Source organism: Adiantum capillus-veneris, chromosome 23 (genome assembly GCF_014529385.1).
Source record: "Adiantum capillus-veneris isolate H3 chromosome 23, ASM1452938v2, whole genome shotgun sequence".
Classification (NCBI taxonomy): domain Eukaryota; kingdom Viridiplantae; phylum Streptophyta; class Polypodiopsida; order Polypodiales; family Pteridaceae; genus Adiantum; species Adiantum capillus-veneris.
In genome coordinates, this window is record NC_140953.1 from 90,209,304 (window position 1) to 90,234,442 (window position 25,139).

General features: G+C 41.3%; 1 long non-coding RNA gene and 1 pseudogene across 4 annotated transcripts; one reads left to right on the forward strand and one right to left on the reverse strand.

Moving 5' to 3' along the window:
• Positions 1 to 742: 742 nt before the first annotated feature.
• LOC147428149 (uncharacterized) lies at positions 743 to 23,148 on the reverse strand. 4 transcript variants are annotated; one of them, XR_015186032.1, is made up of 2 exons: positions 21,962 to 23,148; positions 743 to 980 (listed from the first exon to the last, which is right to left on the reverse strand). It is a non-coding gene; the product is annotated as an uncharacterized LOC147428149 (long non-coding RNA). The 4 variants fall into 4 exon arrangements; XR_015186031.1 differs by having other exon boundaries at positions 21,972 to 22,825; XR_015186033.1 differs by lacking the exon at positions 743 to 980 and adding an exon at positions 7,528 to 7,664.
• On the forward strand, positions 7,631 to 10,094 carry LOC147428150 (uncharacterized; annotated as a pseudogene).
• Positions 23,149 to 25,139: the final 1,991 nt, after the last annotated feature.

Genomic DNA, 25,139 nt, shown 5'->3' on the forward strand with positions numbered 1-25,139 from the left:
TAGGCTTGCCTTGCGAGGCCATTCTTTTATAGTGTAATATCCATTCGGTGCCTTAAAGGCATTGCGTTGGCCATGCCAGCTGCAATAAGCTTTCGCCAGAGCCGGATACGGTTTTACCTTAATTGTCTTGCTATTTTTAGCCTTTGTGCAGTTGCAAGTGGTTGAACCATAGAAAAAAACGTGGTTTTCCCTGTAAGTAAGCCAGTGGGTGGTTTTACTTTTTGTTTTATTAACATGAACTTATAAGGGTGCCATAGGAAGGGGGGCACGTGCAAGAGATGCAAAAAGCTTCGCAGAGGACATTATTGATAGGCAGGTGCTACCTCATGTTGAGGAAGCCGTTAGTTGGTTTAAGCTACGCCAAGCGCACAATTGCATGGCGTGTGGGTCTTAATCAAATGAGCCAGCCACTTGTGTGTAAGTGGTGGGAGGGTTGTATTCTAGGGTACATAGGCCGAGGTGCTACCAAGATCACGAACATCCCTTGCATGGGCTGGTTAACTTAAAGGCTTTAGATAATGATATTCGATGTGTTGAGTTCAAAACTTTATTCATTGTTGGTGATTTTGTATAATTACAAACCTAGGGAAAGGGTATGGATGAGTACATGTATAGTCCCACTGGTAAGATGGATGCAGAGCTAATAGTGCTTCTTATTGTTACCTAGTAATTTGTATATTAGTACATGCTCAGGTTGTTAAAATAAGGGGGGGGGGGGGGGGAAGACAATACTTGAAATGCAGACACCATAATGTCTTTGAGACCTTGCATGCATTATTCTCCATAGAGTGTACATTTAGAGAAATTTGATAATTTGCAAGATGCTGCCATGCATCATGAAAATAGTTACAAAGTACTTGGCTTTGTCTATGCCAGAATAAACTGAAAAGAAGGGGGTTTCGTGTTTGCATGCTCCATCTTCCTGCTCCTGTTGTATGTCCTTCATCTTTGTTTTACTCTTCTGCCAATGATGTTGTTGTCTGTGTCATGACAAATCTTGTTAGTACAACTGCCGTAATGTGTGTGTGTGGTGTGGTTGCATGTTTGTAGTTATTTATCAAATGTTGGATATCATGCATAATTATGTTCCCTGTATTGTGTATGTGTGTGTATCTCGAATCATATGTTTAGACCTTAAATCTGCAAGTAATGAGTTGAGTGTGACAAGCATAGAGCCAATCCAAAAAATTGGGTCATAATATGTAGAATATATATCAAGGGGTTGACCATGTAGGCCTGGGTGTGAGACCATAAATTGTGTGTGTGTGTGTGGAGAAGAAAGAGAGAGAGAGGGAGAGCGCGGGTTACCCTTGCTTGCTTGAGCGCCAAAAACTCGGATCTGAGATCTGAGTTTTTGGACGCTCTCGATTATTTTTTTACCCATGTCGACGTTGCTATGGGTGTCGATATGAGCGTCGTTAATTTGCTTGTAGCTTAGCGACACTCATAGCGACACCTATAGTGATGCGGTGGGTTTTCACTTTTGAGCATCACACTGCGAGCATCGCTAATATTAGGTACCTCTTGTAGTGATATTCACCCCAATTGTCTACCAACTTTCGGTGAGCATCACATGTCCTTACATAACTAAGCCATTCTGTGGAAGATCTCTCTTTGTTTATCCTAGCATGCACATTCTCTCGATATCTTGGTCTTTTGTATGACCTCCTTGTCTTACCTAGGTATTGACGTTGGTGGATCAGAGTCTCTTGATTGGCCTTCGTTTGTGTCCCCTTCGCTTTTGGATAAACTACCATAGGTTGTTGCACTAGGCTTTGATTGTTTTGTTTCTAAACTTGGGTTATTTTTGAATTCATCATGCTCAGAGTCAGTTTCTCCCTGAGATTCAGTCCTTGAATCATATTGGTTAGAGTCTTCTAAGGAATCATCGCTTTCACTGTTAGGTAGATGTGAAACTCTCTTGTCATTATAGGTTATATTCACTGCACTGAACATGTTTACATGTACAATTTGTGGTATCTTTTCCCTCTTTGGTGCTACCCAGGATGTTACTCTAGTTCCTTAAGCATCTATAGTCGCGGCTAGGTGTATCCAATCAAAATTATCTAAGTCAGTCATGCCAGGTAATACATAAATATAGGGAAAGTCTTGCTCAGTGCCCGTCTCTTACCTACAAGTATAGCAATACTTTAGCGGGGCTGAGTGAACTGTGGTGTCAGAGCAATTATCAATGATGGCTCTACCTCCTAGAGGATGTACTTTTCTGGTCACAAGATCCACTCTAAGGAAAGAGTCTTGGAACTGTAGATAGACATGGTTTTTAGACCAATCATGCACCATTTTTGCTTCCCTCATGAAGGGTCGTCCTAAGATCATCTCATACGATATAGGGTGCTTAGAAAAATCCTTCCCTCATGAAGGGTCGTCCTAAGATCATCTTGTATAATATAGGGTGCTTTAAAAAAATCCATGACAATGAAAGTATGCCTTACCCTATGTCCTAGGACCTTGATATTAAGATCCTTGAGCATCCCCATAGGTTTGGCAAATAGTTCCGTTTTCCATCTCTACCACAATGTATGTAACTCCAAGGTGAGGTCTTCCCATGGATTTCCAACAATTCTTAGTAACAGTGCTGACTGCTACAACACCATTACGGATTCCCTTTATAGTTAACCCCTTAGTGGTGATGTGTAGAGTTGCGTTAGTCTCATGACCTTCAAAGTGTCCCAACTCATTGATGGGTATTTCAACTATAGACTCGTGCCCTCTAGGTCGGGTGGTGCTACTTGTTCCTCATAATTCATTACCGAGTCATGTGTACTCATATGTGCAAACTGTGATAATCCGACCTGTAGCTCTCCATTGAGGAACGTTCAAAGGGCTAGCAATAGCCAGGATCTCTATACAACTTGGATATGATAGTGGTTCGGATTTTTGAGGAAATGAAATCCATTAAGTTGGCAACATTCAACCACATCTTTTGAGATGCAGGTCCTTGACAAGAGAATGGTGAAGATGAAATCTCCACTTCCTCAATGGTGTCAGGCATTCCCTCACTAAATATTCTTTCCAATAAGAAAGGTGCATGCCCACTTTATGATGTCTCTCCCTCACTCTCTTCCCCAATGATATTGGGTATGGCTAATGGTTTGTGGTTCTTGTGAGTTTGACCAAACCCCTCAAATGTTGGACTTCTCAATTTCCTCTATTGGGTTTGGATACATTCCAATCTTCTTCTTTTGCTTTACACTTTTTGGCCCTCATGGACGATCTTTGGGGTTTGTGTATATAGGGATTAGCTTTTGAAACTCATTTGGTGTTTTTTGCAATTCTCTATGGCTTCCCCTAACCATATTTTCACTTGATCCCCTCCCATGGTTCTCTTCATTGGATTTTCCCCTTACAGTAGCGGTTTTGGTCTCCATTGTCTCTATTGAATCCAAGTCATCCTCAGGGTCATCCATATACACAAGATCATCTATGGTCCCTATGTTAGTCTTTGAGCTAGGTTTTGAGCTTGAAGCATTTAGCAACCTCTTTCTTCGTGTCTTGTTTTTCTTTACTCGGGCAATTGATGAAATATCTCTCTCTTCAAGAACATAGTTGGAATTTTGTAGCATTGATCTTGTAATTAGATTCACAGGTACCACAAGTGACCTCAACTAAATTCAATGGTGTTATCTTGGGCTCATTTGGATAATGTAGACATTGTGCAATCAAATGATCTATACCACATCAATTGCGCATGAGTACTGGCATTGTAGATGTGCTCTCTTGAGTTGCTTGCATTTGGATAGCAACCTTTCTTGGTCTATTAGGACACTCTGCTACACGGTGTGGCCCACCACATTCTAAGCATTGGAGAGGTGGTCTCTTGGAAAAGCTATTGATATTTTGGCCCCTTGGAGCAAAAGCAGACGCTTGATATACAATGCTTGACTTGTCCAAAAGGATCCTCCATGTAGTACTGGGACCCATTTCAAATGTATCAAGCCCGTACGGAACGATAGGCTCAAAGTCATCATTATAATCATATATGCTAGATGACTCACAACATAACTGGTTCATCGAGGTAACTCTTGGGTATGGAGGCTATGGTCCTAGCACTCAAGCTGGTAAAGAAACAAATCAGATAGTAATTTGAGGCCTAGAGACTAAGTACGATTGTGTTTGCTCAACAGGTGGAGCAGGCATTAGTGTAGGTACTTGAGGTGTATTTGGCTAGGCTATAGGTGGCCTGCTTGCTAGCATGCGTTTAAGCATTAGAAAATCCTTAGATTGATGCCCATACTTACCACAAGCACTGCAATTTCTATTGAATTTGGCTCTAAAAGTTGAACATTCATTGGTACCATGTAGGCCCAAGCAAACTGAGCACCATTGTTGCTTCCTCTTTGGGTACATATGACTATTTGGTGGAGCATGATTACCTCTCATGGATTTTTGGATAGCTATGATAGCTTTGGTGACATGCTCCAAGGTCATGTTAGCTATATTTTTCTCTTTAACGATTGGCTTTATAGTCATTGGCTCATGTCCAGACACTTGTGAGCTAGCAGACTTTGAATCCGAAGTCACCGTATTTCTTGCAATCATTAAATTGTCCTCCAATTGGATTGCATTTGCAGTGACGGCCTCCCAAGTAGCAATGCCTCGAATGACTAGGCCATTATAAATCTCTTCATGTCGTAGCCCTCGATTAAATCTATTGAGAAGTATGAAATGCTCATTTGTGCTGCAACAAGAGTTTAGATGCTTTAGTCAACTAATAAAGTCTCTCACTTACTCGAATTCTTCACGCTCGGCTTTCTAGAGTTAAGATGCCATGCCACAAAGCACACCCTCTCGTATGTATTCTTTCAAGAACAATCTTCAAAGAGTAGAGTAACGAGTGCGCTCCTGAACCCTTGAAGTCTTATACCAATCTCCAGCTTTTCTGCTCAGGGTCAATCTCAACTCATTGCACTTATGTATCTCATTATGCTCTTCCAAGGAATTGTATACATGCTTAAACACTCCAATATGCTTTCTAGCATCTTTGCCACCGTTGAATTTCTATGCGAGCTTAACCACTTGTACCGCTTTACTCCTAGGTTCTCTCTCAGGTGTGTTGTGTATATTTTCTGCAATAGAGGGACCGATAGCCTAAGAAAAAACTGTCAAATTGCCTGTGTGAGTAGGTATGGCTGATGGAGTCACTGGTGGAATTACATGTGGAATAGGGGTTGGCATTGGCCTTGGCATACATGCAGTCAAGATGCAGGGCGTGACGTGTGTCTACGCATAGCCCCACTTGAATAAGGACTTGGATAATACGCTCGTGGAGCATATGACATTGGTATAATTGGGGGTGTAGTAGCCACATTAGCATGAGTGGCAACATGTATTTATGGTCGATATGCACTTGTAGGTACTACACCACTAGGTAGCGACATCGCACTAGCTATAGAGGTCATGGATGCACTCTCTGTCATGCTCGTGACTGGAGTCGGCATTGTGGTTTCTTTAAGAGAAATCTGAGCCAAGTTTGGAAAACTAAAAGTACTACTTGTGGACTCAAATTGCATTGAGACTCTAGGCAAAACAACATAGTTAGGATCTATGGGATTCACAAAGGGAGTCTCCATATGTGATAAAGTTGGTTGTTTCCCTTTCCCGTGTCTAAGAATTGTATAGGACCTGTCGAAGGTATGTTCATCCCTTTGTTATGCCTCTTAGACTCGATAATCCTATGGATGACATTGCAAATCATGTGTTGTTCCTCTAGACTAGTGGCACTAGATGTGGATCGTACCTCCTCTAACCAACCCACAAGTATGTGCAACCCGTGTATAGGTCGGTCAAAGTCTCCGTGTGTAGGATATATTCCTAGTTTTCATTGAGAAATACCCCACCCAAACATGATGTACTAGAGGGTTCCCTAGAAGTGGATGCAATGCTGCTTCTTGTTGTTTGACTCTTAGGACCCACTACTTTGGAGAAAACTTCGGAGGGTGGTAGCTCAATAGGGCCTTCATTAAACAAAGTGGGTAAGATGCCCACATGGAAACTCTTAGGGAGTGTGGAGTCTACATGATATGTGAAGGGTGAACCAACTTCCCCACCCCCTTCATTTACTTCCCCAATCGCAAGTTCAGAGCGAGTAGCTCTATTAAAGGTTTCCATCAACGTCTAAACATGCTAGATCCAAGCTATGGGGCCCATATATGAATGTTTTCATTTTCTCTCTCATGGTTTGGTGTAGGATAATTTTTCATCACATCATAGTTAGAGGAAGAGTCACTAGCTGCTATGTTTGGGTCTTGGGTTGCATTACCTTGGGTCCTTGCCAAGGGCCTAGACCCTAGCGTGAAAGGACAATAGGTACCTGTGTAAATCAATGCACTTGCTAGTTGTTTGGACTCTAGCATATGACCAGAGCATAGATGCATGTGACTTTGGCACCCTAAGATCGTTGGTGAGTACCCTCGAAGGTTATTCGATTGATTTCGTGGACGTGTTGCACCCCGTTTTTTACTCGCTGTTTTCTTGTTTTTTAATCTTTTTTGACGGCCAAAGTATGGATAAGATCATGTGATAGCTCAAAATGAGAGTATCGCTTAGGGGAGCTTGGCGTGCTTTACAACATAGTGTGGTCATTAGGAGCTCCCGTTGTCCTCAAAACGGTCGATTTCTACCCAAGCTTGAGGATTAAAATGGATAGTCCAAGGGTGGCTTGTCGAGGGTAAGGTGAAGGCTTTGCCCCACATGCCCACACCACCTCTTAGGGGAGAAGCCTTACTTTTAGATAAGATATTTACTCATGAGTTGTATGAGCATCTAGGAAAGATACTCTTTTTTTAATGATTTAAAACCAGCCGCTAAGCCACTTTGCCCTATTGGCACCAGTCTTGAAAAAAAGTATGTTCGTCATTCTCTCCATGTTGTGACGAAGCAAGTGCTCTCTCTCTCTCTCTCTCTCTCTCACACACACACACACACACACACACACACACACACACACACACACACACACACACACACACACACACACACACACACACACACACACACACACACACACACACACACACACACAGAAGCACGTTCAGACATGTAGAAGCCTTACTCACACACGCACGTGCACACACACACACACTTTGTCCTTTTTTTTAATGTGATTGTTTTCTTCGTGACCTCTTGTTGATGCAATCATATATGCTTGCATCTTAAATTCCGATTGCATTGTGCAAGGTTGACATTCAAAAACAAAATTTTGTTGGCCAGGGCTGTTGAAAGAAGTTTCATGCTCACAAAATGATTTGGATTGACATGTATGTTAAATTTATGAAAGCAAAAAAGAGTTCATGCTCAGTGTCTTTGAGCGCATTGATTGCTAGATATGTTTGACATAAGCGTTGGATCACTATTATGTTGATGAGATTTGTGAGTATGTATGACACATTCTCATGCTCTTGTGTACATCTATGCCATGTATGGTGCTCTTGTTGACATGTGTGCTCGGCTAAGACATTACAACCACGTGTAGAGTTGATTTGCAGAGTTTCTCTATGACATACAAGCTTATACGACTGTCAGTTTCACTTTTATGCCATTGATGCGTACATTGATGCCAATTTGTGGATCACATGCACAATGACCAGTTTGTTGTTGTTTTCTTTCTCACATGGATCCTTTAGACGAGGCCTTGTTTCAAGAAGCTACAAAAGATTGGTCACCAAGAAAAAGAGTTAAGATTGTCAATGCACTTCAAAGAGATCCTAACAATCTCGCAACATGTTTTAAAACTTTGCGACTCCTTAATGATCCTCCATGCTTGGAAGATGTCAAGGTGTTATTAGAGTCTTATTTGGTTGATAGTTCCCCCGTTAAACATCCATCATTACTACAGGGTGAGAAACTTGTTATGTAAATATGCAGTAATACTTGAAATTTTGTGTATCCATCTTTGAAAAGTGTTCCACTATATGGAGAATGGTCACATGTATACCTTGAAGGTAAAAAGCAAGTTTGCACTTTTGGGTCTCCAATTGAGCCAAGCTTATTGTGGACCACAATAGATTGTCCTTTTGAAATATCAGAGATTCATAAGGATAAATTTTTTAGTTCTTGGAAAAGAACAAAGCATATCGCAGTACTCTTAGAAGCCAGTGGCATTGAAAAGTCGCGAACAATTTTGGAATGGAGACACCATAAAAATTGCATGCTTTTCACTAGTCAATCATATTTAGGGTGAGGACATATCGAATCTAGGGATGTTCTCATTGTGGCTATGCATCTACAATATCTTTTTGGTTTAGAGCCAATCACAAATACATAAGCTCTCCGTTGTTGTACTTCTACCCTACTCTTTGCAAGATTTTTCATATGGAAAATTTGTAAAGAGACTCAGCCTGAGATCACTAGTTATGACTGGTTATGCGTATAGCTAAAATTTTGATGCCTTCAAACAAAAGACATCTTTGAAAGATTGGCATCTAGTCTTATTAATGAGTTTGTCCAAAGAGATGATTCTAGCAATTAGCATGCAATTTCTTGTATGTTTCAAATGATGGTTCGACAAATGATAGAAAATATGCAATGGGAGGGTCTCAGTGTAACTGATGAATGCCAAATAATGGATCAATATCTTAGCAAACAATTCTCTTCTATAACATTAAGAGATTGTTGCACATCAATGCTTTTGCCATTATTGATTGCGCTTGTAAAACGTCCAAAGGTTTTTGCAATTGTTGTGTGAGGGACAGGAGCAAGCCTTTTGAATTTGAGATTAGTGTTTGAATCACACAATGTAAAGCAACACTTAGAGTATATAGAGATTTTGGACTTCAAGGGTTTTGAAAGGGTGGAGGAGATGATACGTTACACAAATGATTTTATTGAGACGACATGTCTGAATATGCATAAAATCTTTTCCATCTACAAAGATAGATATAGATTTTTTGTTACAGCATTGGAATGGTATGTGTGTACAAAGTGTATTAATGGAATGATATACCTAGATGAATCCAGGATAAGCCCAAATTCACCCTTAGAGGAAAATGCAAGGTATAGACCCATGGTAGTCACCCACAAGACAATATAACCATCACCTCCATCATGCATGGTATTAATGGAATGATGTTTTTCATCGATTTTGTTGATAAATTATGCAAGTCAACAGGTGTAGATCTTGGCTTGTTAAGTTCTTTGCATGAAGATTTTGTGAAGCTATTTGACATGAAAGATCCCAAGCAAGTCTTCTTGGTTATTGTACTTGTCTTAGGATTCTATTTCAGAGGGGGGTTTGTACTTTGGTATTTTTATAGTCAAATGCACTAGTTTGTAGAATATGGGATTGGAAGAATCTTTATTGATTCAAATGCAGATAAAAGGATTTTTGACTATATGGGCAAAGTTTTGTACGAAGAAATTTATTCGATGAATGCAAGAGCAAAACTACGATCCATCGGTGATGAAGGCTTTAATTAATTCTTTACAGTTTGAACCTATTGGCTTTGCTAATATATGTACTCAAAGTGTTTTACATGCTTCATTGTCACATGCTAAAATAGGTGAGGATTATGAAGTTTATACTGCCACATATTTGGGATGCTTTTTTGATGGAAAATGCCGTATTGGCATGCTTCCTACATGTATTATGGCATCAAGAAAACAAATATCAAATGTGTATTCAAACAAGGCTGATTTAGTGGTGTCTAAAGATCCTGTATTAGCTTACCTCGTGAGAGATGTGACACCAGAGTATCAGTTGTGTCATTGGCTTCAAGACATTGAGCATGATGTGTCATTTGTAACATATCTTCAAACAGGGATTGACAACATTTGTAGACTTGATTCGATATTTGTATTATACATTGAGGCGGTGAAGAAATACATGCCTGTTTTGTGTCAAATGAAATCAAGTGAAGTTGACCAAGTAGAAGCATTTCTATCATTTGATGTGGAGAAAAGGTATCAACACAACAAATTAAAGACTACTTTCAAGAAGGATGATAGTGAAGGAGTACAGAAAGTGGTGCTCATCAGGGTACATTTAGCTCATTTTGTATCTTTCTCCTTATTGTAGGGGAACATTTTGTATCTTTCTCTCCCCTCCAAATTTCTTTGGTTTCTTTGTGATGTCATAGTTGTATTGTACATCTCCAATTTCGACCATTGATCACTTGACAATCATTCAGTTAGTGAACAGTGAACACTTGAATGAGTGAAAGCATTTAATAAGTAAATTCAAAAATTAGTAAAGCTCTCATATTTTTCATGTGTATGATTACAAGAAGCTGAATGTACCCTGATGAGCACCACTCATTCAGTTTCTGTACTCCTTCACTATCATCCTTCTTGAAAATAGTCTTTAATCTGTTATATTGATACATTTTCTCCACATCAAATGATAAAAATGCTTCTGTTTGATCAGCTTCACCTGATTACATTTGACACAAAACAGGCATGTATTTCTTCACAACCTCAATGTAAAATACAAATATCAAATCAAGTCAACAATCATTGTCAGATCGTGTGTGATGATATGTTGCAAATGACATCATGTTCAATCTCTTAAAGCCAATGAAGCAATTGATACTCTGGTATCACATCTCTCATGCAATGATAAGCTAATAAGGATCTTTGGACACCACCAAATCAACCTTCTCTTTATATACATTTGATATTTGTTTGATTTCTCCCATAATACCTACAAGAACCATGTTGATAGGGAATTTTCCATTAAAAAAAGCGTCCCAAACCTGCAACAGCATAAAACTTTGTAATCCTTACCTATTTTTGCATCTAACGATGAATCATGTAGAAATATTTGAATACATATATTAACAAAGCCAATAGCTTCAGACTTTAGAAAATTAAGTAAAGCCTTCATCACCAATGGCTCGTCAAGTTTTGGTCTAGCATTTGTCGAATAATTTTCTCCCTACAAAACTTTGCTCATCTAGTTAAAAATCCTTTTATCTACATTCTAATCCATAAAAATTCTTCCAATCCAAGATTCTACAAACTATAGTGCACTTGACTCTAAAAATACCAGTTCCTCAAGTCCTCCACCATCCCCTTCACAGTCACCCTTTGGACTTGCTAATTCTAGTCCTCTCCTCACCTAGGAAAAGACTAGTTTTAGGATTCTGAGGGCTGTACATAACCGAATCGGGGGTTGTAAAGCACGGCACATCCCTCTAGCCAAGACACTTGTTTTGAGCTATCGCACGTCATAGTCTATGGCTTGGGAAAAAAACAGGGACCAAAAGTACAAAAAATTGAGTTGTAAACACCTAAAAAACTTGGTGAGAGCGGCCTTCACGGGCACTCATCAGCACCTCTAGAGTGTCGAGGTCACATGAACCTACGCTCTAGTCATGTGCTAGAGGACGAGCACATCAAGAGTGTCTCCATTTACGCGGGCAGTCATTATTCCTCTACCTTAGGCTCTAGGCCCTAAACGGGGAACCTAAGGTAGTACCACTCAGGACCCGCATATTGCGTCCAGTGACTCTTCCTCTGACTACGATGTCATGGAGAGTTACCCAATGTATAATATTGATATCTCAAGCCAGGACATGCATGCCATGTACCCACGGTGCGGGCCAAGCATGCCTGGCCGCTTGAAGGAAACCTTTAGTAGAGTCACTCGCTCCAAACACCGAGCTAACAATGTAAATGAGGGGGGTGGGGAAGTAAATTTTCCATTCATGACCAACACACACCCCATGCTCTTGGAGAGTGTGCACGTGAATACTCCATTCATTGCACCCTCTGACTCTTCAGAGCTATTCCCCTCCGAGGTTATATTACATGATGGTAGAAGCCTGGCTGAAGTACAAGAAGTTGAGCGGTATATCATTGCGGCTAGGGAAAAGGAAAGTGAGAGCTTATGCAAGGTGGGGCAACGGCGAAGAGAGTTAAAAGAAAAAGCCCCTAGCTCAATATCCTTGCTAGGGGAGCAATCGAGTGCTCCTAACTTAGCAATTACTAAGGGCCAACCCATAGAGAGCCAGATTGCATCTAGCTCAAAGGACACTCCTAGCACCTCAATCCTAGATGGAGTGTTCTTAAATGAGAACTGGAGTACGAACTACAAACGAAAACTCTAACAGACCTATACACAGGTCACACTTATCATGTGGGTTGGTTAGATGTCCTACAATCCACAACGGGTGATACTAGCATGGAGGATCAACAATAAAGAGTTTTTGAGGTCATCCATAGGGTTATTGAGCTAGAGAGACAAAACAAGGGGATCCACATGCCTTCAACGGGTCTCATGAGATTCTTGGATAGAGGGAAGGATAAACAACCAACCTTATCACAAATGGAGACTCCCTCGGTAAGTCTAATGGATCCTCCATATGTTGTTTCATCAGGGGTCTTAGTGCAGGGTCTTAGTGCAATCTGAGCCCACAAGTGATAGCTTTACCTTTCCAAGTCTAGCTCATCTTTTCCTTGATGACACCACGGCTACCATGCCTACCCCAATGATGGGCATCCCCAGAAACACGCCATGGACCTCATTTGTTAGTAAAGCATCACTACATGGTAGCTCAATACCTGCAACAATACCTACAAGTGTGTACCAATCGTATACACCCATGGGTCCTCATATTCATGTAGTTCCTACCCCTCCCATTGTTTCAACAACCTATGCTACACAACCACAACACCCAAGCTCATATTTCAATGGGACCATACCAGCTTGCATTAGCATGTCACATCCGACATCTGCTATGCCTAGGGCCGCACATATGAACTTTGGGTCACCACATGGCACAACACCGTACCAAACTTGGAAGCCAAGGGCTTCCTATGCGCCAAGCCCAATGCCAAGACCTACTCCACATGTAGTCTCTAGAGCACCTTCACCCACGGTGCCTGCTCACTTAGGTGACTTGGCAACATTTGCTCAAGCTATTGGTTGATATATTGCTAAGAATATGCGTAACACGCCTGATAGAGAGCCTAGAAGTAAGGCAGTACAAATAGCCAAGCTCACACGAAAATTTAGTGGAGACGGGGATGTGAGAAAGCATATCAAAGTGTTTGAACAAATATGCGATTCTCTAGGAGAACACAATTACCTGCATAAGAGTAATGCTTTAAGTCTACCCTTAAGTGGAAAGGCGGGGGATTGGTATAGAACCCTAAGGGCGGAAGAAAAAATGATTTACCCTTAGGAGACTGTTCTTGAAAGAATACATACAAGAGGGAGTGCTTTGGGGTGTAGCCTCTCAGCTCAAGAAATCCCAATGAGAGGAAGGAGAGTTGGTGAGAGACTTTATTAGTCGCTTAAAGCATTTAAACTCTCATTGTAATCCAAATGAGCGCTTCAATAATAATCACATGGGGGAAAATTGCAGCTTTGATCTTATGGGACCAAAGAACATGATGTCCCAAGTCCACTGACCAAATTGGAGCAAGTTTGGATCTCAAAATCTCAAAATCCCTTTATATCTACTGTTTCAGAGACTGAAAACCTAAATCTGGCACCATTTCCACTTAATGCACTCAAATGAGCCCACACTTCACTCAGAGCACCTAAATGCCCTACAGTTCAAGCCTATCATATCAAAAATGCAAAAAGTTGGAAAAAATTCCCAACTGTAAATAATCGCGATTTATTTACTTTTGTTGCAAATTTTTGCTTGAACTTTATGATTTTGATCTTTATATGTTTTTATGCATCTATGCATGCTCCAAAATTAATTTGAAGCAAATTGGACTCAATTTGTCAGCAATTCAGACTCAACGCATTTCAAAGCGGGATTTGCAAAGTTTTCTAACTATTGGCACTGTCTTCACTTAATAGGAGCAATGCAAGTTGCTGAGAAGGCCAAGAAAAGGGTGTCCCAGAAAGAAAAGTTGCAAGAGTTCCCACCCTACCAACCCGGACCGAGTTCAGTAAAGACGGCCAAGGAAACATACTTGTCAAGAGAACAACTTGAAGAAAAAAACACCACGGTTTTCACAAGCAGGTTTAAGAGCAAAGAAGGACACCAAGTAGAGCTACAATTGCTCCCAAAAGAGATTTATGATGTAACAGCCAAGCCAGACACCAAAGAAGCTAACAGAAGGCTAGGCCTCAGGGACTTCTACGATAAGGAACCATGTGGTGTAGATTTCTAGAAAGCCTATGAGATATTGTCTACTATCAAAGAGGATGGATCAGCCCAAATCACCGACCAACAAGGACAGAAAGTAGAAGTAGTTATCACAAAAGAGATTGTGGCCGAGGCACTGAAGCTACCTACTGAAGGTATGATGATGTGGGCCCGAGACAGAAAGATAGCAAGCGCATTCACCCAGGAGACTGTTTCTTCCACTTTTGCTGACCTCATCCAAAGGCAACTGGAAGAACCAGCTCGCCTATACCATCAGCACTTCCATTTCTTGTCAAAGAGACCACCCTGGTACACCACCCCAAACCATGCGGTTGCGACCACGTTCACCTGAAGTCGACAACCAGGAAACCAATTGATCATGCACAATATGTGCTGACAACACTGAAAGGCACGAAGAAAGAAGGTAAAATCACCTATCTGGGTGCACTTGAAGTGCTGACGAGAATAGCATATCATGCTATTGGCATGGCTGACAATTTGCCGCCTGCCCTAGATCAGAACACATGGATAGTGTCTGCACAACCTTCTCCCAGAACCACACGTTCATCAAAGAGAGTTTAAGTCAAATGAAGAATCTGCCAAAAGCTCCCACGAAGCTCATAGCAATGAGAGATCAGACAATGAGGAGAGAAGGGCCAGAATTGAAGAAATGAAGAAGAAAGATGTAGGTGCATATCAAGAAGAACCTCAACAAAAGAAGACGAGGTTTGAAAGAGAAAAACAAACTTATGAAAGAAGCCGCCAAGCTGCAGGTGAGGACCCCGAAAGGGGGGTTCCAAGAGAGATAAGGGGAACTAGAACTAAAAACCCTGCAAGGAAAGAAGCAGAGGACCCCACAAACTTTCTTGAACGCATGTATGCGGAAGCAAAAGCCCTAAAGTTAAAAGAAGCTCAAGAAGCTAAAAAGAAAGCAAAAGAAGACACAACAGAGAAATAAAGACAAGCAGAGGCTACGGAACAAAGTGAAACACATCATGATTACAGGGAGATGTCTCCGATGCCCACTTCACCCACTACGGAGCAGGCAAACCACCCAATGCCAAGCCCTCACCCTTCACCAATAGCTAAACCCAATGAGGGTGAGGAAGCCTAAGGAAAAGAGTCAGAACCGCAGGAAGCAGCAAGTTTTGAAGAACCAAAAGCACAAAAACAAACTGAGGTAGATCCTTCTATGACCACCCAACAAGAAACAGTCGAGGCATCCACAAAGCCTCAAGCAACAGAAGCAGCCGAGGTAGCCACAACACCTCAAGGAGAAGTAGAACCCCCGCCCCGCAACCACAAGCAGCCACAATAGCACCACCCAAGGAGACACAAACCAAAATGGATGAAATATATAGACAACCTACAAAGTCTAAAGAATGGGAAACAAAAGATAAAGTCATCATGCAAGTCAATGAATATGCCAAGCAGATGCAGGTGATGATCAAAAAAATGCGAACAGCAGCACTTAACTGCAGTGCTAAGGCTAGAGATCTTGAGCTAGTCATCGATGTTGTACAAGGAGAGCTGGATGACAGGATGAACATAATCTCAAATCTACAAAGAAAAGGCAAAGAGCTAAAAGATGAAGTAGAACAACACCAACTTGCAAAAGAAAAGTAGTAGAAAGAAATGGAGGAGCTGGGAGAACTTTTAACCAAATTGTCCGATTCCTGCAAGACCAAAGATCAACAACTGACAGAGGTAACAAATGAACTCCTAACCACCACTCTGTCAGTACAAAAGATCCAAGTGCATCTCGATGTAGAAAATGCTTCTCTGCAATACTCTGAGCAAAGGATTAATGATCACGCAGCATTTTTGAGACAGATAAGGGAAAATCTTGTTGTCACCTCGATGAAAGGTACATATGAAGTCTATAAGACTTTAGAAAAGAGAAATAAGGATATCGAATTAGAGTTGAAGCTAGAGCAATCACAAAGAAGATACCTTGCACTGATGCAGGTACAATGAGAAGAGCAACTGCTCAAAGAGATAGCATAGTTAAAAAGAGTCAATCAGCTGCTGAGAAAGGGACAACCAAAGACACAAGAACAAGCAGGTCCCTCAGAGCAACCAATTGTTGACATTCCTTCAGTCTCTTTTGCTGAGATGGAAACACAACCGACGGAAGGGCTAGAAGGGAATGATAATTTTCAAGTACCACTGACTGATGTTGAGCAAGTGCCCATGGTCCAGCTTTCTAAATCTGAGGAAGATGCACTAAAGGAGCAGGTTTCTTAGGAGACAGATACAGAATAGAAAGCAGCGATGGATCGGGAGTTGAGAGTTGTCCACTCAGTCAATGTCACTCAACTCACTCCCAACCAAATCAATGCACAATGGAATCAGCAATCACTACCATACCCTTTGATCAAAGTAGAGCTACTACATGTAATAGAAAGACTATACAAAGGTATGCAGGCAAAAGCATCAGAGGATATCCACCCCAAGTGGAGAAAGATCTGGTTGAATAAGAATCCGAGATATCTAATTATGTTCACAAGAGCACCTACAGCACAGAGCCTTCGACTCTCATATGCTATGGCATGCCCTTTTTGAAGCAAGACTGCTCCAAGGCAATCACCACAAGCATCACATTGGACCTCAGATGGTTTTGAGAGATCCGAAAGTATGAGGACTGGTTGAGAGGTAAGCTTCTCTTTGAGCTTGTCAAAAGCTTTTTGCTCCTTAGCAGTCCATAAATACTTAACGATCTTATTTGCTAAGTCATGTAATGGTCCTGCTATTTGAGAAAATTTTGCTATGAAGCGTCTATAGTATGTACACATACCAATAAAGCTTCTTAGCTCATGTAGATTCCTTGGATTAACACTAGAATGGTAACCTAACAGGACATAAAAGTGTCCTTTCAGGGTTTTGGAAAAAAATTCCAAAACCATAGTAGATCCACTCATTTTGAAAAATCCTTTCATGAGCTTATAGTTCAATAACTACTACATATGGAAAAAATGAGAAACTTGTAATTTTTCTCATCCCTTGGTCACTACAAGCCTCCAAAGTTGATGGACTAGTGCATTTTCCCCAAAATAGCAATTTCTTAGGGTTGATTGCATACAAATAAGAGTGGGGATTTTTGTAGGACATGAGATAAAATGCCCCGTTAACTTCATTGGGTTGGTGACCAAAACATATGGTTGCTTTAACCTCACTATTTTTTTTTGGGCAAAAAAAAAAGGTACAAAAAAGTTGCATTTTTGCCATTGTGCGGACCTATCATCAAAGTTTCTATAGTCACGCTCAATACAGATACTATATACATGTTTTATTAGTTCCCTTTGGGCCTTTGGATTCAAAAGGAGCCATGGAGCATGTCAAAAGGATAATGGATCTTTTACAATTGGAACCTTGGGGGCAATGATAAAGTGCTAAATACAACAAACATAAAAAACTGGCTTTAGCATTATGACCTCTAGAAACCCATAGAAACTACTCAATATCTAGCCTAGCCAAGTTTGTAGTCTATGATTAGATATGGTTACTACCTGCAAAATACACACAATTGGCCTAAGAAACTAGCAATATTGAGAAAGTTATACTTGCTACTCTAAAATGTATTGTATTCTTCAGCAATCAAAAAACTCAACCATCATCATATACTATGCTATATAGCATATTAGGTCCCCCAAAACTCAAGGAAGATTAGCTTTATGTTATACATTACACTTACACAATCAAAATTGAATTTGGATATCAAGAAAGCCACTAAAAAATCATAGAAGTGCTAATGCCAAAAAACAGGATTATGCAATTCTTGTAAATTGGTCATAACTTTCAATTTTAACACTTAGCTCTCTCTACAAGCATCAAAACATGTTGAGAACTATGAAGGCCTAACCAATAGCCATCTAAACCTCACAAACATGAATTTTAGAGTGGTATAGTTGCCAAAAATTGAAAAAAAAAAAAAAACAGGACCCGTTTTTTCACACAGTTTAGGTTCAAAAATGTTGTGCAAGAGTAAGGTTAATGGTGAGATTGATACTCAAAAAAAAATGCTAAGTTTTTTTCAGCTCATACGACAACTTTGTGGATATATAGCACCTAGAAATTCATTTTCATACTCTTCAAATAATTCAAGAAAAATGGTCACTTAGCAGGACACAAAAGTGTCCAAGGACATAAAAGTGTCCAAGGACATAAAAGTGTTCTGTTACCATTCTAGTGTTAAGCCATGATTTTATTACCTCTAACTTCAATGGATCCATACGGATACCATATTGAGAGAAAATATGACCTAAGTATTGAATACCTTGAAGGAAAAATTCACTTTTCTTTTGGTTGAGGAAAAGCTTGTTCTTCCTCAATGATTGAACAATCACTTGGAGATGTTGCTTGTGTTCCTCCAAGGACTTGGAGTAGATGATGATATCATCACAGTGAACTTGCGGTGGGGTCTAAATATTTCTCCATCAAAAGATTGAATGTGGCAGGTGCATTAGTCAAGCCACCTCAGTTCCAAGGCCTCAAACACCTTAGAAGGTGGAGAGAGCTAGCAGGGAATGAGGGTAGGGAAGAGGAAGAAGAAACATTCCATAGGAGAAAGAAATAGTTCCTCACATATCATCACTCTTCTTGCTTAGCATAGCATAATAGTATAGTAATAAAGATGAAGAAGATGGCAAGCTTAAGCATTGAAGCATGACTCTTGGTTGGATTTGCATTCCATAGCCAAGAGTGTTGGTGTAGGCTCTCCACTTCTCAACCAACTTGGAGAAGGAGATGGAGCTCTTACATTTTACACTCCACACAATGAGAGAATGTGTGTGTGTGTGTGTGTGTGTGTGGGAGAGTATACCCCCCCTCTCATGCTTGGTCCACCTCTCTCTCTCTCTCTCTCTCTCGTATTATTTTATTATTTTCTTTGGACATGTCCTCTTTTGAGAGAAAGAACTTAATTATTTATTTTTATGTATCTAAATTCTCATTGGACCTTTTAAAACCTAATAGCATTCAAGCACATCATGAGGGCCACATGCGGAGGATCATTTGAACATGTGTATTTTATGCTTATTAAGTCATTTGGTTGAATGAAATACTTCAAGGACTTATTCAATCAAGCAACCATGTGCCTTTTATGTTTCTTAAGTCATTTGTTTTGAATTGAATACTTCAAACCTTGGTCAATCACGCGTGGAACTTATCTTTGAATTCAACATTTCAAAAACCTTAGTCATTTACGCATAAAAATCACCTCATGTTTTGGGTAAGGTTCCTACAACCACTTTAAGCGTCTTAGCACCTCATGCTTGGGTACGATTGCCACCTCGAGGTTAGCCTTAGCTTGCGTAAGGTCAAAAGACTTTTTAACACTAACTTTTGGAGGTCTTTAATGAAGCTAACCCTAACGTTTTTTAAGCTTCATTAGGTAGCATTGCTCTTTGACAGACCGTCTCTCATTTGGAACCCTTTACCATTGGCCCCGTGTTGAGATAGATCCATAAGCACATGTCTATATTCTAACCCTTGTTCCCGTTTATTATCCCACATTAAATGATTAGTTTAATATGAGAAAATCAATTGGATTGGTTAGATATTATATTTTATGACAGACGCTAACATATGCCTAAAAGCAACTCCACAATCTACAAACTTCGCAAGCATAAACTGGGACAAATTGCACAACTAAGTGTAAAGCACATAACCATATACGCAAGTAGAGGACAAGCTACATCAAAACGCATCCCACAAGAGAAACTGCCCGCAAAATATCTGCAAAAACCTGTGAAACCTGTGACTGTCGATCTGTAGCCACACAAGCATGCACAATCACAATCCTCACTCCTGTGAGACTGGGTACAAGAACACCAAACCGTGTCCAAACTGACGAAACCTGTCAAAATCTGTCAAAGTAAGAGTAAGTACTCGATCATTGTCAAAGTGGGAATATATCGACCACTGTACAAGATGGAATAACACTGCGAACTTTTATGGCAAGAAGATGGGGAAAAACGAATAAAATTTCCTTTGCAAAATGAGTCAAAACTCAACACAAACCGCAAGCCAAAAAACTGCAGATAACTGCCAGAGTGGGAGTCAACTCGACCACTACACCATCAGAGAGAAAACTATGAATACGTGCAAACCATGGTGCGAATTTGGGACAAATTCGACAGAGTTTCTCCTGGAAACTAAGTAAAAATTCAAAAAATCTCACCAAATCGCATGAAAACTAGACACCCATTGTCTCAGTAAAACAGATCCACAAATGATCTACATACACTGCTAAAAGCCTGGCAAACTGGCTCACTCCTGACCGAGTGGCTCTATGGACGTGTACCTGTCCAAAAACACCTGTAAACCTGTAAGTCTGCTACCTACGAGCTATACTTAGCTCAAGCTGTATCCACATAAGCATACATAGCATGCAACTGCACCAAACTATGCAAAAAACTGCTCTCTAATGCTCCACACAAGCTGCACTGCAACCTGTAAGCAAAACCGCTGAAAAATTGTAACTACTACCTCATCGATCGGTAAACACATCGATCGAAAAGGCTGTAAAGAGCTGTGTGTGCTCAAGGGAGAAATCTGCTCTGGAATGGTTCGTTAGAGCCGTATCTGTCGGTATGTGCCGTCAAAGCCGAAACTGGAGATGACTGTCGAAGTCGTAAAGTGGGGATGGCCATCGGAGCCATCTTTCACCGCCGGGCGGAAGTGCCAATGGTATGGCCGCCTGTGCTCGAAGTCGAGAAAACTCTCGATGTTCGCTTTCGTCGCCAGGCAAAAGTGTGCTAGTCGAATAGCTGCCTGATCGGTGTCAAAACCAATGCGCCAAGGCGAGCCGTCAATACTCGAGGCCGTAGAGGAGAAAAATCACCGAGACATTGTGAAAGCACCAAAATTGGTGTCAAAACCGATGATGGGTCGCCATAATCTGAAGTCGAGAAGAGGAAAAATAATCACCGTAAAGGGTTGTCCGGGCTTACTCGCCGGTATTTACACACATCTGCCTGTGTGTGTGAGCACACGCCAAAAGAGGCGTGCTATATCTCACTCCTCTCACTCACTCGCTCGCTATCTCTCTCACACAGTCTCTCTCTATCTCAAGCTCAATCGTCGTAAAGGGCGGCAAAATCGGGCCGATGCCGGGTGATGTCCGGGCTTACTCGCCGGTACTTGCACACCTTTGCCTGTGTGTGTGACCACACGCCAAAAGAGGCAGGCAGTATCTCACTCCTCTCACTCAATCGCTCGCTATCTCTCTCTCATAGTTGCTCTCTATCTCAAGCTCTTCCCGTGGTGAGAGACTCTATCTCTCTCTCTCTCTCTATCTCCAAGCTCGGGGACTTGGGACTTTGGTGGTGGGAGCATACAAAGTCGAGAAGTCGAGGGAAGGGGGGCGGTCAAGGGCTTGGCGGGAATAGCCCCTTGCACACAAAGTGTGTAAGCAAGAATTAAACAAAAACAAAAAATCTGAATTCTTTTCTGCCTCTGTCGAGCTGCAGAGTCTGACGATTCCCCTTACTGCAGAGTGTGAGTGTGAGTGTGTGTGGACGCCACCACACCTGCTTGCTTTTACTAGCATTGCAAGCTACTGCAAGAATTGCCTCTGCTCACGTTCCTGTTGTGGCTGCCCGAAACTCCCAAGGCTTCAAACTCAATTGTCAAATTTACTGCCCCAATTCAAGCTTGATGCCTTGCATTCGATGTGGCAATGCTGCTTGAGAGAGAGTGTGTGTGTTCAACACAACCATACAACCAACTCGATTGTCTGTAGCTCTCGGTTACTACTGCAATTCTCCCCAAGTTCCTATGGAGTGTGTGTGTGTGTGGATTTCCCTGCACACGGCTGAGACTCTCTCTCTCTCTCTCTCTCTCTCTCTCTCTCTTTAACTTTGCTTTGCAGGCAGCACTACTGCTTAGTCTACCTGTCACAACCTGCTTGGTACTGCCCGACTGCTCCTCTCCTTGCTTGCCATTGCTCGGCCCTCCATCACTGTCTGCTAATTCCCCCCAAGCTTCTGTGGAGCCTCAATTTCAGCTGGTTGCCTCAATTTGAGCCCTCCTTTTTGCTGCTCGGTCCTCTGGCTGCCCCAATGTCGAGCTCACTGCAAACTGCTTCTCCCACAGTCGATCGAGCTCAAGCTTACACACTGCATTGCCGGTGTATGTAACACATGGGCTCAAAGCACTCGATTCTCTTCATGCTCTCCAAGCCTTTGCACACATCAAACTCCAAGCCAAGCAGCTCCCAATTCCAGATCTGCTGCACACAGAGATCTCAAAAGTTCCAAGATATGCTCCAAGCCAAAGAGGGGCTTTGCGCGCAGGGTAGTCGAGAATCGCCGATCTCACCCGATCTCTCTGATTTGTGTCGGATCCGCCCCAAATCACCCCGATCCGGTGCCATGAAGTGCCGAGCTCCGATCGAGCTCTGCCATCGTCAAGAGATCGCCACAGCCGCCTAGTCGTAGCTTTGATACCAATTAATGAGTGCACGTGTGTACAGATGCGTGCGTGCGTGCGGGGAAGGGGAAGGGGAAGAGCACAAGCTGTGTGGGTGGAGAAGCTTCACAAGACTGAATATGAGGAGTTCCTTAGTCTCATATGTAATGAAGAATAAGGGTATGTACACACGTGGACAGGCGGCCGAACATTGGATATCCAGGCGGGCAAAAGGCAGAGCACCTTTACCCCAACACTTAGGTCTTATAAACATGTTTTAAAAGTTCGTAATGTTTAGATGTCGTTTGATGTTGTAATGGATGTGATTTGTTTGCCGATGAACGATTAGCTTTTGGTGATTTTTGTCACTTGAGTGTAGCTTGAGTTAGATGCGAGTTGTTTGTTGCTTTCCAAGAGATTGACAACCTCTTGTAGCCTCTATGCACTAGTCAAGTCAGCTTCGTCCCATGGATTGACAATTATATTCGTGGTTCTTGCTAGGTCTGCAATAAGATAGGAGTGAGGTTAGACACCCGTCCCACAGTTGTTCATTTGCCTCATTAGAATTTACATTCAAACTTTCACCACTAAATATAGGAAAAAAGTGTCATATATACTCTGTGAGCTTACATTACTGTCTCTACTACATGTCCACAAGGCCTGAATAGAATCTTTCACGAACACAATATCCCGTGAAACCAGAATACGCTTTGTTTGTGGATGATACAATCTATAACTTTGCTTTCAGCACTATAACCAACAAAAATACATTTGACAGCCTTATCATCTATTTTTTTGCGTTGTGTTTGTGGCACTAAAAGATATGCCAAATAGCCAAAAACATGTATGTGCTTTCTATCATGCCATACTTCATATGGAGTAATAGACTGCAAAGCTTTTGGTGGCACACATGATGGATTCAAGCCAAAAAGAATGCAAAAAAGCTTGACTTTTGATCATACATCGTGCCATTTTTGTAAGTGACTTGTCTTTCCTCTGAGCAATACCATTTTGTTGAGGCATATAAGGCATTATACATTGGTGTTTTATCCAACGACTAGCGAAAATTGCATTAAATTCATGAGACATATACTCCCCTCCTCAATCAGAACGTAGGGTGCCATAGTATATTTCAAAACATTTTCAGCCATAGCCAAAAATTGTTTGAAGCACATAAGTACTTCATACTTTGCTTTAAGAGGAAATACCCATGCATGCTTGGATAATTTTTAATGAAAGTCACGAAGTAAAGGTAATTGCCCAAGGACGGAGTTTGCATGGGCCCACAAATATCACTATGCACAAGCTGCAACCTGCATGTGGCCCTAACTGAACCATCCTTTGGAAACTTCGAGTGTTGCATCTTACCCAAAATACAACCTTCACAAACATGTTTGACAGGTGCTTCAAGAGGCGGCAAAGAAGCAACCATATCAGATTTCTGCAAACGCAGCAAACTGACAAAATCCAGATAAACAAAATGTGCATGCCAAAGTTTTGCATCTGAAATAGCCTTTGAATCCACAACTGCATTTGCAAAATTCTACCCACACTTGTCATATAAAGTGAGCTTATACAACCCACGACATAAAATGCCAGACGCAACAATTTTATCACAAGACTGAGATCATGTACCGTACATTTGTCATCCACAAATTTGACTACAAGACCAAGTCTAGCAAGTGCAGATAAAGACAAAAGATTCTTCTTGATCCCATGTACATAAAGTGCATCAACAAGTGTGAAAGAACTGCCATTTGTAGCAGTAAGCACAATCTTTCCAACTCCCTGAACCGGATAAGAGATATTGTTGGCACAAGTGACTGAATTCCCATGAGGGACAGATTCAAGAGAGGTGAACAAATCACAATGTGAGGTAATGTGCTTTGTAGCACCACTGTCAAAATACCACACATATGAATCTGCAACAACTAGCATGCATGCATCATGGACAACAGGATTATAGGTACACTCTGCACTAAAAGCCCATTCTGCATCAACATCAACATCACAGTCTCCTTTCACAGAAGACTCAACAATAGCTACATTTGTAGTGGAACGAGCATTTGCAGTGAACTACCCTCTTTCTTCTTTGTCTCTTTGGCTTTCAACTTAGGAAATTGCTTGATCAAGTGATCATTAGCTTTAAAATAATGGCAACACATCTTCTTTTTGCCCTTATCACCAGAATTTCCAGATGAATTCCTGCCAGCAGAAGCATTAGGAACACGTAATTTTTTACTCGCAGAAGAACCATGAGAAGTGGCAGCATTATTGTTATCACCTTTTCTTTGAGCAGCAGCAATAAAAGTCTGTTCAACTGCACATTGTCTAGTCCTATTTTTTTGGAAAGCGACTCTTGCAACAGCAATGTGCACAATGCATCAAACTTGACAACTTCAAGATTTTCTTGGGTCATACTTCTCCAAGTACTAGCAAAAGTCTGGTAAGAATGTAGAAAGGCATCAATGTTTAAGGCATAGACATTCAGAATAGACAAAACACAAGAATCAGAACGAAATTGGAACTGGAACAGAACACAGAAACTGACAACAGACTAAATCCACCATAACTTCCGCTTTCACATTCCCAAGAAGACACTGATCGACAGTTACATAGTTCGAGAATACTAATGGGCAACGCCCTTTCCCAAGAACACCC